Source organism: Octopus sinensis, linkage group LG3, assembly GCF_006345805.1.
Source record: "Octopus sinensis linkage group LG3, ASM634580v1, whole genome shotgun sequence".
Taxonomy (NCBI): Eukaryota; Metazoa; Mollusca; class Cephalopoda; order Octopoda; family Octopodidae; genus Octopus; species Octopus sinensis.
The window spans coordinates 73,168,367-73,181,306 of NC_042999.1; the positions used below are offsets into that span (position 1 = coordinate 73,168,367).

A 12,940-nucleotide genomic window follows, 5' to 3' on the forward strand; every position below is an offset into this window, starting at 1 on the left:
AATAAGGCGGCAAACTGGCAGAATCGTTAGCATGCCGGACAAAATGCTTAGCGGCATTTCATCTGTCATTATGCTCTGAGTTCAAATTTCGCTGAGATCGACTTGCTTTTCATCTCTTCAGGGATCGATAAAATAAGTACTAGCTGAACACACTGGGTCGATGTAATCAACTTACCTCTTCCCTACCAAAGTTGCTGGCCTTGTGTCAAAATTCTAAACCAATTTATTCTAGTTAACTCAATTGATCTATGTACCACATATATAGTGATGAGGTCTTGTGGAAATGAATGATATCGTAAAACAGATTGGTACTGTTCTTCACTGTACTTCGGTAAGGTATTGAAACCATAACTAGTCGAGATACAGTCTAAGTTGCCGCACGCGTTTTCAACCAAAATTTTCAATTTTCACCACATTTCACACTCTACATTCCACGCGCTGCTCTCTACAAAACACGTTACAATTACACAAATAACACCTTGCTGAATGTTGTTGGTTCACGTACTTACGTGCATCAAAGGGCAATTATTAAACGCATCGCAGCACATTACAGAAAGCTTAACCTAATGAGATTTGCACAGATTAAAAATCAATTCTTTCTGTTAGCTTCTTGGAATCCTACGCTGAAAAAAAAAAAGAAAAAAAAAACAATTTTCAAATATTGGCGACTGGTCTTTGATAATTTCTGCGACAGTATTCACTCGCGGCGAATCCCGATCGAATGGAATATTCAGTTACAGACGTAGATACTTCCAAGTCGCAGTGGGGAAAAAAGGCAAATGAAATTTAATAAGAATCTCAAGAAACATAGTAACATTACGTGCAAGATGCAATAACCTTATCACTACACACACACACACACACACTATCTCTCTCTCTCTCCCTCTCTCTTTCCACTCATGCATACGTAAGCATGTGTGTGTATGTTATGTATGCATGCACACATGGGCACACAAATACATACATATGTGTATGTGTGTGTGTGTGTGTGTGTGTGTGTAACTATTTGGACTTCGGGTATATATATGTTAGCATGTCGATTAAAGCACATTCAGCGTTTGGGCTAGCTGATGTCATACACAGTAACGATATAATTTTCACTGGATTATTTCAGGAAACCCTCAGTGCTTGTTGAGTTAGTAGTTGATAAAAGAAACTGAAGATGGATTTAGTACTAATCTTTGTTCAGCACGACGATCGTTTCGACACATCCTGCATCTATCCCATAGGATATTGTGCATCAAGTGGCGTTGCATCTATCAGTGCAGGCTGTGTCACTTCAGACGTAGCAATTTTTCCCACGCTGACGGTTGACAACTCGGCGAACAGGAAGATCTCGAGGGGCACGTCTAAAAGACCGCCTGGTCCAAAAGTTGTACCCACATTCATCAATGAATACGCAATGGTCGACAACTCCCTCTTCCATGAACCAATGCAATACTTATAACGCTTTTCCCGCATTCTTAGGGCATTTCTTGCATCTGGGACATCTTCGGTCAACTTCATAGTTATCAACATTCCATCTAGATCCCGTGAGATTGCAGACACGGAAATAGCGGCTTTCCGGACAATGCTCTCTCTAAATCTCTAGTCAACTCTTGAAAGGTTGCGAGTGGGTTGGCATCAATAATCACTTGAAACCTGGCTCGCATTTCCTCATCAACCTTAACGTGGTGGGCAGCTCTTCTGGGCAACTTGTGGCGCCCCCCAGACCGTAGGTAGGTCGCTACTATGGATCAGGCACTACTCCTTTTAATGCCAAATGTATTTGCCAGTTGCAGGTAATCGGTTTGATGCCCTTCGAAGGCATCAACCATCCTTGCCGTATCTTCATTCGATATACGCATGCACCTTATTTGTAGTTCCATCATTACAAGTTGATGTAAGAGAAAGGGATATAATATGCAACTGATACCGACCGGTTACGAATGTTGCAATAAAAATGACTTCGATTTTTTATTGCCCACAAGGGGCCAACACAGAGGGGACAACACAACCTGATTTTTGGGGTCAGGCGAGACTAATGATAAAACACTGAGATGCTTTAAAAAATTTACAAAATTATAAAATCGAATGATGGATGAACAAAAAGACAAAACAAATGAGGTGGTGAAAAGGGTTTTTACGCCGACCCAATGAGCCCCGTTCCACCACCGATTCTCGTAATAAGGCCCATGGCATATTCACGTGGTTTCTTTCACACTCAACACTCGTGCCACACCCATCCGTCTGTCCTTGAGCATTTTCTCCGACAGGCATCTCCTCTGTAGCCCCACTTTCCTTTTCAGGTGAAAAGCGAAATATCTCACCAGCCCATGACCAGAGATGAAATTACCTGTTACCTCTCCTACTCGCATTTTGGGCATGCCGATGAGCCGGGTTGACCGTGTCTAGTAAGTTTATCCCGGGTTCCTCGGTAACATTGCCAAGCCAGAGACTTTTGGAAATTATCCAGTGTCTTCGGCCCGAATGTCCGTTGGAAACGACTGTCCAGTTGATTACAATCGAGACCTAGGGTCTCCCCTATGGTATCGTCACATCCATACCAACCTGCTATAAAAAGATGCGGTTGTACCAAAACCGCTGGCACTACCCGAGCGACGGAAAAGTAGGAGAGCCTTACGACACTCCGTGTACCAAGTGCCCAACTTTGATCTTCGATGAAACCAGTTTTCCCATCCACCAAAACTAGTGAACCTGGGAAACATCCGTTTCGCTAACGGAGACCACACCCGTTCACCATCCAGGATGCCTCAACCTCAGTGCATGTTTGCACATCAGCAGCCAAGGCATCCCTAGTCCACCCTTTAACGGTTTTTGACAGCAGATAAAACGTCTCACAAGTCTTGACTATGTGGGTCACCTTGCTCGATACCTCAGCCCAATTCTTTTCTTCCTGGAGATCTGGACCAAACCAGACCCCTAACAGCTTAACCGAGTCCTCCGTTCAATGTCCCACGACGCTGTCCGAAGGCATCGACTTGCCTCTCCAGGTGCCGAGCTGCAAGCTGATCGATTTTTCCCGATTAATGTTTGATCCTGCGACCGTCTCGTAAACCTTAATGGTTTCACCTACCCTCTGTATGTGTTTTATCTCAGTCACGATGATGGTGATGTCATTCGCGTACTCCGAAACCGATCCTCCACAAACTGACTCCCTCGGGATGCCACTCTACTTTCGCAGTAACAGCTCAAGAGCCATCGCACACAAAAGTGGCGAGAGCGGACATCCTTGGCGAACCGAGCGTTTCATGCATAACGGCTTTGAAAGAAAACCGTTCACCCGAACAATCGAGTCGATGTTATCATACAATTGAATGATCCACCTAAGGAGGAAAGAGTGAAAGTTGTGGCGAAAGAGTACAGCAGGGATCGCCACCACCCTCTACCGGAGCCTCGTGGAGCTTTAGGTGTTTTTTCGCTCAATAAACACTCAATAAACACTCACTGGGAATCGAAACCGCGATCCTACGACCGCGAGTCCGCCGCCCTAACCACTGGACCATTGCGCCTCCACCACACACACACACACACACACACACACACACACACATATACAATATATATATATATATATATATATATATATATATATATATAACAACCACATAGCTATTATGACACATATTTACGTACGTACATATACATGTACACACAGCCTCACACACACTGCCTAATGCTTTCTATGAAGCACATACACACTACAACAGACACATACACACATATTCATATCATCCTTTGTGACAGCACCTCATAGATCGACAGTACCCCAGGCTGATAACATTTTATATTTCCTGCCTTGCTTTTTTTCCAATTTCTTTCTCTATCTCTTCATAATATGAGTGAGGGTATGTATGTGTATATGAATGTACACAAACACACACACACACACACACACCACACACACACACACACACACACACACACACACACACACACACACATATACACACATACCCCACGCATTTTCGTCTAGAAGCAGTGACAAAGACAATTTTTCTTTCATTCAAGTGTTAAAGTGAAAACTTCTTCATCGAACTATGTTCGTGTTGTTTTGGAATTTTGACGGTTCTGCCATCTTTCACTTTACATCGTACGAACATACATACATCGTACGAACAATATATATATATATATATATATATATATATATGTGTGTGTGTGTGTGTGTGTGTGTGTGTGTGTGTGTGTGTGTGTGTGTGTGTGTGTGTGTGTGGATGAAGACAATTTGATTCAAATTAGTTCGTACTCTTGAGTTTCAAGCGTGATGCTAATCGTCAGCCATTTTGAATTTGTATATATATATATATATATAATATATATATATATATGCATATATATATACAAGCGTAAGTATGTATATGTATGTATGTATGTATGTATGTATGTATGTATGTATGTATGTATGTATGTATGTATGTATGTATGTAAAAGCTGGTTTAAAGAGTCAAAGAGATGCAGTCGGTAATAGATTAAATACAAGTAGGAAGAAAGATTAGAATTTCCCATCTTACAAGTTTGCACATCTAAAGAAGTTCAGATGTTTCTTTCTCTCACTATTAGGAGTACTTACTACTACTAAGTACTAGGAGTACTTACTTATTACATCCTTAAGGCGAAAGTTTAATCTTTTTATTTATATTTAACTAACTGCATTTCCAAGGTTTTGTAAATCTATCTATCTATCTATCTATCTATCTATCTATCTATCTATCTATCTATCTATCATCTATCTATCTATCTATTATCTATCTATCTATCTATCGGCTTGTCTACTTAACTTTCTATATATTTATCGCGCGCTCTCTTTCCCCATATATATATATATATATATATATATATATATATATATATATATATATTATATATATATATATATATATATATATATTGTATTGTATTGTATATATATATTGTATTGTATTGGCATCCTTTCTGTCTCGGGAGACAATGGAGTGCGCATGAAGTAGTCTAGTCCGGCTTTTATATTTCATGTCCTGATACATTTCCTGCTGTGGCTGTGTAGTCCTATCCTGGACAAACACTCCCTCTGGCAGGTACCGCAAATGTAGCGAAGACTGTTTCTGGCTGGTTGTAGTGCCATAGTCTCTTGTTTACGTCTCTTCCTTTCTTTCCATTTCTCCTCTCTCTCTCTGTCACTCTTTTGTATTCCCTCTTTTACTGTACGTCGCCATTCTCCAAGGTTGCCGGCAATTGCCTCCCAACCGCTAATATTGATGTTGCAGGCCTTCATATCCCTTTTGCAAACATCCTGTAACGTAAGATCGGTCTACCCACAGACCTAGTACCCCTAGCAAGCTCTCCGTAGAGTATGTCTTTGGGGATTCTGCCATCTTTCATACGGCTAACATGCCCAAGCCATCTCATACGTCTTTGTGTGAGGAGTGCAAACATGCTTGGTATTCCTGCTTGCCTGAGGACATCTTTGTTGGGGATATGATTCTGCCATTTGATGCGGAGAATTTTTCGGAGGCAGCGCAGGTGAAAGATGTTTTGGGCGACGCTCTTGGCGTGTGTATAGCGTCCAGGTCTCGCTTCCATACAGTAGAGTGCTGAGTACACATGCCTGGTAGATCTTCATTTTCGTGGTCTTGGTCAGCTTATTGTTGTCCCAAGCCCGTTTGAAGAGTTGGGCCATCGCAGCAGCTGCCTTGCCAATGCGTATATTGAGCTCAGCGTCAAGGGATAGGTTGTAGGTGATGGTAGAGCCCAGATAGGTAAACTTCTCCACCTCTTGTAATCTGTGGTCTCCAATATGTATGTTTGGGATGTCCGATGTAGCCTGGCCCATGATGTTGGTCTTCTTAAGGCTTGCTCAAAACAGTTAATGAGCCTTTGGAGGGCTTCTTCTGTGTGTGTTACCAGAGCGGCATCATCAGCAAATAACATCTCCTTGATCAGGACGTTTCTGATTTTGGTCTTGGCACGCAGGCGCGAGAGATTGAACTGTTTCCCGTCACTTCTACTGTGCAGAAACACTCCATCATCTGATGTCTGAAAGGCATGTGAAAGTAAGAGCGAGAAGAAGATGCCAAACAATGTAGGAGCGAGGACACAGCCTTGCTTTACCCCGTTTTTTATTTGGAAGGCGGCTGATGTTGAACCGTTGTGCTGTATGGTGCCTTGCATGTCATCATGGAAAGACTTGATGATCCTCAGCAGCTTTGGTGGACATCCGATTTTTTGGAGCAGGATGAATAGACCTGTTCTGCTTACCGAGTCAAAAGCCTTTGTTAGATCAATGAAGGCCATATATAATGGCATTTTCTGCTCTCTGGACTTCTCCTGAAGTTGGCGTATGGAGAATATCATATCGATAGTTAATCTGCTTCTTCTAAAGCCACACTGCGATTCCGGATAGATTCGAGAAGCAAGTAGTTGCAGCCTGGCCAGGATAACGCGGGCAAAGGTCTTTCCAACAGTGCTTAGAAGGGATATACCACGGTAATTGTTACAATCACCACGGTCACTTTTGTTTTTGTAAAGCGTAATGATGTTGGCATCCCGCATATCCTGAGGGACTGTACCCTCTTCCCAGCACTGACACAGAAGCTCATGAAGGTGCCGAAGCAGTATGGTGTTTTTGCCGGCTTTGATGATCTCTGAGGGGATGCCGTCTTTTCCCGGAGCCTTATTTCTTGCTAGGGAGTCAACAGCCTTGGTGAGCTCTGCTATAGATGGCGGACTGTCAAGTTCAGACATGACTGGCAAGATCTTGACACTCTCGACTGCAGCCTCAGCCATTGTGGTCTCCTGGTAGTGCTCCACCCCTCTATCCATTTGCTTGCCTTGATCCCTGATGAGATCTCCAGTAGTTGATTTTAGAGGGGCTGACTTGGTTTCGGATGGACCGAGGGCCTTCTTCAAACCGGCATACATCCCACGGGTGTCGCCCCTGTCAGCAGCTGACTGGATACTCTGACAGATTTCCTACCAATACCTATTTGCACAGCGTCTGGCTGTCAGTTGGGTTTTATTTCGTGCCTTTCTGAGTTCTTCGAGTGACTTTGTAGAAGAGTCACTCTTGTATTGCACCAGAGCTGCACGCTTTGCTTCGATAACTGGCTCCAGCTCTGAGAGCCCAGCATTGAACCAATCTGGGTTTTGCCTTTCTCTCATGCCGAAAGTATCCAATGATGTCGTATACAAGTCCCACCTACTTTCAGCAGAGGAGGTTGGGCAGCTACTGAGGGCAACCTTGATAGAAGCAGTAAAACATTTTCGCAGTGTAGGGTCCGAGGTTCTGGCGGTGTTGATGCGTGGTCGGCTCACTTTCTTGGAGCGATGGACTTTTTTAGGCAGAATCCTCACCCTGCTTCTAATTAGTGAGTGGTCTGTGTCACAATTCGCGCTGTGGTAACTGCGGGTCAATAGAGTAGAATTCAGAAAGGATCTCCGTGTAATGATGAGATCCAGCTGATGCCAGTGGTGAGATATTGGATGTCTCCAGGATGCCTTGTGATGGCTTGTTGGTAAAGAATGTGTGTTGTGATGCACAGGTTGTGGTATGTGCAGAATTCGAGTAGTCTCTGACCATTGTCATCATGTTGCCAATACCAAAGTGTCCAACACAAATGGGCCACGAATCATGGTCAGATCCCACGCGAGCGTTAAAATCCCCTAGAAGGTAGATATTTTCAGTCGTTGGTATATTTTCTATGACACAGTTGAGATCTTTGTAGAACTGGTCCTTGGTTTCCTCTGAGCTGTAGAGAGTGGGAGCATAGATGCTGAGTAGATGTACTGAGCCAGAAGTCGAGAAGCGCAGTGAGAGGATACGCTCAGTGCCTCCCGATGGTGGTTCTATTGAGGAGAGTAGTGAGTTTCTCACTGCAAAGCCAACGCCATGTTGACGAGGTTCTTCTGGATCTCTTCCCTGCCAAAAGAAGGTGAAATCCTGCTCTTTGAGTTTGCCGTTTGAGGCAACCCCCCCCCCCAAAAAAAAACCCCTAATAATAATTTAACATATATATATATATATATTAACAGAATGAGATAAAAATCCAAGGCTGTGAAAGCTTTCAGAACATTTATAAATAGAAGGTCTTACAGCTGTTTCCGAGATATTTTATATATATCCCTTCATCGGAGACGGTGTGAGAAGATGGCTTAGCAATAGTTATTCTAGATAAGATAAGAAATAGATAGTAAAGTGGAGGAATGGAAATAGACGTGAGATATCAAGGATATTGTATCTTCAGTTGCATTATTTAGGCAGAATGGTATACATCTAAGATTCTTGTACCTTGTGAGTAAGTTCCAATAGTATTTAAAATTGGTCATTCCAAGCATACAGTTTGTAAACGGTGTTATTGAATCGCCTCTTCTTTCTAGCTCTCTTGTGTGACCCTCTGTCCGGCATTCGCCATGATAGATTGCCATCGACTAAACCTTTTTCTATTTTCTCTCCCTGTTTATTTCTGTGTTCCTTTCTGTCGAAGAGCGTAGGCTCGAAACGTAAAAGACTTTCTCACTTCCCGAGCGTTAAACTAATACATTTGTTTGTTGTTTACACACCTGTCTTCGTCTTTTTTTTTTTTTTTTTTATTCTCACTATATATATGTATCATCTGCATGTTTATTTAAAATACTAATTGTTAGCAACCATAATACGCTACCGAGTTTTTGCAACCATAATACGCTACCGAGTATATTGGTTTCAAATTTTGGCACAAGGCCAATAATTTCCAAGGAGAGGTTAAGTCTATAACACCGACATTGTTCAACTGGTACTTATTTTGTCGACCCCGAAGAATGCGTTAGCAGTGTGATTTTCCAATCTTTGATTTTTATCTCTTCAGTTTTTCTATAGAATACAGAACCAGCACTTTCCTAAGTTTCAGTGTTGGCTATGAATTCCATTGAAAATCTGTGCCTTCTAGCGATTCCAGCTTTTTGGGGTCGCACCGAGCTGTACCGATATAATGTAGGATAAATATAGTAACAATAGCAATAATCCTTGGATGGAATTTATAAATATTTCAAAGCATAGCGACGCATTAAAATATTTATAAATTCCATCCAAAGATTATTATTATTATTATTATTTATTATTATTATTATTATTATTATTATTATTATTATTATTATTATTATTATTATATAAGAAGACGGCGAGCTGGCAGAAACGTTAGCACGCCGGGCGAAATGCGTAGCCATATTTCGTCTGTCGTTACGCTGTCAGTTCAAATTCCGCCGAGGTCGACTTTGCCTTTCATCCTTTCGGGATTGATTAAATAAGTACCAATTACGCACTGGGGTCGATATAATCGACTCATCCCCAAAATCGCTGCCCTTGTGGCAAAATTTGAAACCATTATTTTTATTATCATATATATATATATTATATATATATATATATATATATATATATATATATATATATATATATATATATATATATATGTTTGTATGTAAGTGTATGTGAGTGAGTTTGCATGCGCACGCAAGAAGGGATTGTTTCATAGCTAATGCTCTAAGATAATGAGATAATCAAAAGTTGGTCGGACTGTGCCTGGAACACTTGCTTTTTCTCCTCTTCACATAATACTGACGTATGTATGCGTTTTTCATTTCTCCGCGTTTTACAGTTATCCTGACAGAGCCAAATCTCAGCACTGTTTAATAAAATATACAATTTAACAAGGATCCGTTACGATATTAGCGCTTTCATACTTCACAAGAAGTGTTAGACAGGATAGCTAGCTATCTTTTGTGCGACCTTTCAGTAGTAGATAATCTTTCAACAATCCCTCTCAAACCGTAGTAATACGAAATGAGATTTAAGATTATTTCTGTAATGGTTCATAAAGTAGAAGTACGTGGGAGGTGAGAGCAAGCAAGATCCATTTCCGTGATTCAAATTCGATTCCTTACTGTTAGCTCTTCGTTTCTCAAATTTCACATGCATGTGTTCATAGATGTATGTGTTTATGTGTCCGTGTGTCTGCACGAGTTTGAGTGTATATATGTGTGTTTGAGCGTGTATATATGTGTGTGTATGTATGTGTGTATGTGTGTGTGTGTGTGTGTGGTGTGTGTATGTGTGTGTGTGTGTGTGTAATTAGGCTTTAGCACTTCATCCATGAATACATGACAAACAAACGACTGGAAAGAAGATATTGCAAGTAGAAAGCGATAGCCATTTCCAATACACATACGCACACGCGCACTCACACATACACACATACCCACCACACACAGACACACACACAGACACACACACCGACACACATACATACACACATACACACATACCCACTACACACAGACACAGATATCGACACACACACACACACAAATTCTACATTCATGAATCAAGCTACAAGTAATCCTGTTCCACCGCTAATTCAGACATAACTTGGTAGTTCGGTGCCCGAACCAGCTGCTATCATATTTAGTCCCAGCCATGGTTCCAAAGTGGTGACTCTCACATTGTCAATAGCAAACGAAGTTGAATTTGTGAAAAAACTCGATAGCAGTGTGCCTATGAGAAACATGTATAAATTCTTTTCTACTATAGGTACAAAGCCTGAAATTTGAGGGGAGGGAACTAGTCAGTTACATCGACCCCAGTATTTCACTGGTACTTAATTTATTGACCCCGAAAGGATGAAAGGTAAAGTCGACCTCGGCGGAATATGAACTCAGAATGTAGCAACGGGTGAAATACCATTAAGCATTTCGTCCAACGTGCTAACAATTCTGCCAGCTCACCGCCGTAAACTTGTGTAAATTCTACAACATTGGCTTTTCTATAATGCATGGCGTAAAGAATCGGAAAGAAAAAGAAACTGCAGTTCTTTGCTGTCAGGAGTTCAAAGAAGAATGGTGTGCATGAGGAACAGATGTGTATAAGGAAAGTGAGAACAGTTTAGAACAGGGTGCAGTGTTAAAGTGGTTTAATACTGTTTAAGTGTTAAAGTGGTTTAATCTTCGCATGAGCGAGTAATAACTTCTTCAGTCCTTAAATCTCATGAATCATCCTTGACTTGCCTTGAACTTTGCATCTTCCTCATTGGACATTTTTTCTTCAGGTCCTCAAACAAAGACAACGCTTTCTCTTGAATGATTTCTTGACTGATAGTAGCACGATGACGATTAAACCTAACAGCCCAAAGGGAAAGACTTTCCTTTGCTTCTTTTATTATTGATGGCAGTGTTTTTCATCCCTGGGGCTTCAGATTTGATGTGTGCTAAAATCTTGTCCTTATGTACAATCGTCGATACAATTGTCCAACTCATCTCAAAAGATCGTTCAGATGCTACAATTTCTACATCTTTTTCATGGTGTTTTATCATAGCCAGTTTATCTTCCAACGTTATAACACGACGCTTAGCACTTTCAGTATTAATTTTCTTAGGAGCCATGGGGCTAAAAAATGAAGTCACAATGAATGAAAAAGTAGCCGATAAACAGACGTAAACAAATCTGAATCCAAAATAATCGCGGGTATCACGAATGACAACGACGCCTAACGGTAGATATTGGAACTACAGTGCAATATGAGCTCCGAAAGATCAATAAATAAGACAACACAGCTGATCTCATGATTTCGTTCACTAAGCTACACTACTTTATGTACGTATTTTAATATGATTTTATATGTTTTTTATTCTTATTTATCGCAAAGTAACATGATTTTATGTGCTATTAACGGTTTTCTAGTGAATTTACGATTCCAATATTTGTGGCAGACAGATGTTAAGTCGAGTAAAATGACTTAACTTGATTTTTATTTTTCCATATTTTATTTTTGAAAACCGACGTATGATCGGGAACGACTTACGCCGAGGTATGCATGTGTGTGTGTGTGTGTATGTTTGTGTGTGTGTTTTTGTGTGTGTGTGTGTGTGTGTGTGTGTGTGTGGATAGATAGATAGATAGATAGTTAGATAGATAGATAGATAGATAGATAGATAGATAGATAGATAGATAGATAGATAGATAGTAGATAGATAGATAGATTCTTTCCAACTCAGATGTCTCCATGAACATAGCTAGAAACTTTTTATCCTAAAACCGTAAACACCCTTCATCCAAATTCTACAGGATATTTAATTGTTAAGATTAACTACTCTTTCCTTGACGACAATACTTTCAATATTTCACGCTAAAACAGAAAAAAGCACATATCCACACACGCTTTATCATCAGATGCTCATGTGTAACTGCCTCAAATCAACTCAATTGTTTACTGAGCGTATTCTGCCATTGCAAAGTGGTGGTCCATATACTAACTTTCATCCTACTTCATGGTATCTCAAGGAATTACACAGGACTTACTGCCAATGATTTCAAGAGTAGGTTGGATCAGCGTAGTATAACCTGGAATATTTTTCTTCACATTTGGAGTGAGCATCTGCTGTATTTTTTTCTATAAGAAAAATTACACTCACTACAACAGTCCATTACGTTCCTTTGACAAGTATACTGAAATGTCACCTTGCTTCCACTCATTAGAGCTTCCGGTTCACTAATTCTACTGTTAATTCCATTCCACACACTGTTATTGAAATTTTTATTTCACCAGAGCTTATAGCAAAACCAATGGGGTCTAGTCTTTTTCAGTTGCTATGGACTTGTTTTCCCTTCACCAACCGTCTGCCGACAGTCGGTGAGTTACCTTCACGACGGAGGGAAACGAACTTTACTTATTATCAAATGACAAACAGCCTTATTTAAAAGTTGTGACCAATTCACACACACACGCACGCACACACATACACACATTTATATACTCTCTCTCTCTATATATATATATGTGTATATACATATATATGTGTGTATGTATGTATGTATGTACACAGACACGTGCATATATACAAGTGTATGTTATACCAGGGCATGCGAAGCCAACACTGGTAACGTAGAATCTGTTGCGGGGTGAAGAGGGTGATTTTGGACACGCTGTAAGAT

At 40.7% G+C, this 12,940-nt stretch overlaps 1 long non-coding RNA gene across 1 annotated transcript; it reads right to left on the reverse strand.

Moving 5' to 3' along the window:
• Positions 1–8,240: 8,240 nt before the first annotated feature.
• On the reverse strand, positions 8,241–12,379 carry LOC118762750. Its single transcript, XR_004998501.1, has 3 exons — positions 12,369–12,379; positions 11,680–11,685; positions 8,241–8,342 (listed from the first exon to the last, which is right to left on the reverse strand). It is a non-coding gene; the product is annotated as an uncharacterized LOC118762750 (long non-coding RNA).
• Between the last annotated feature and the right edge of the window lie 561 nt (positions 12,380–12,940).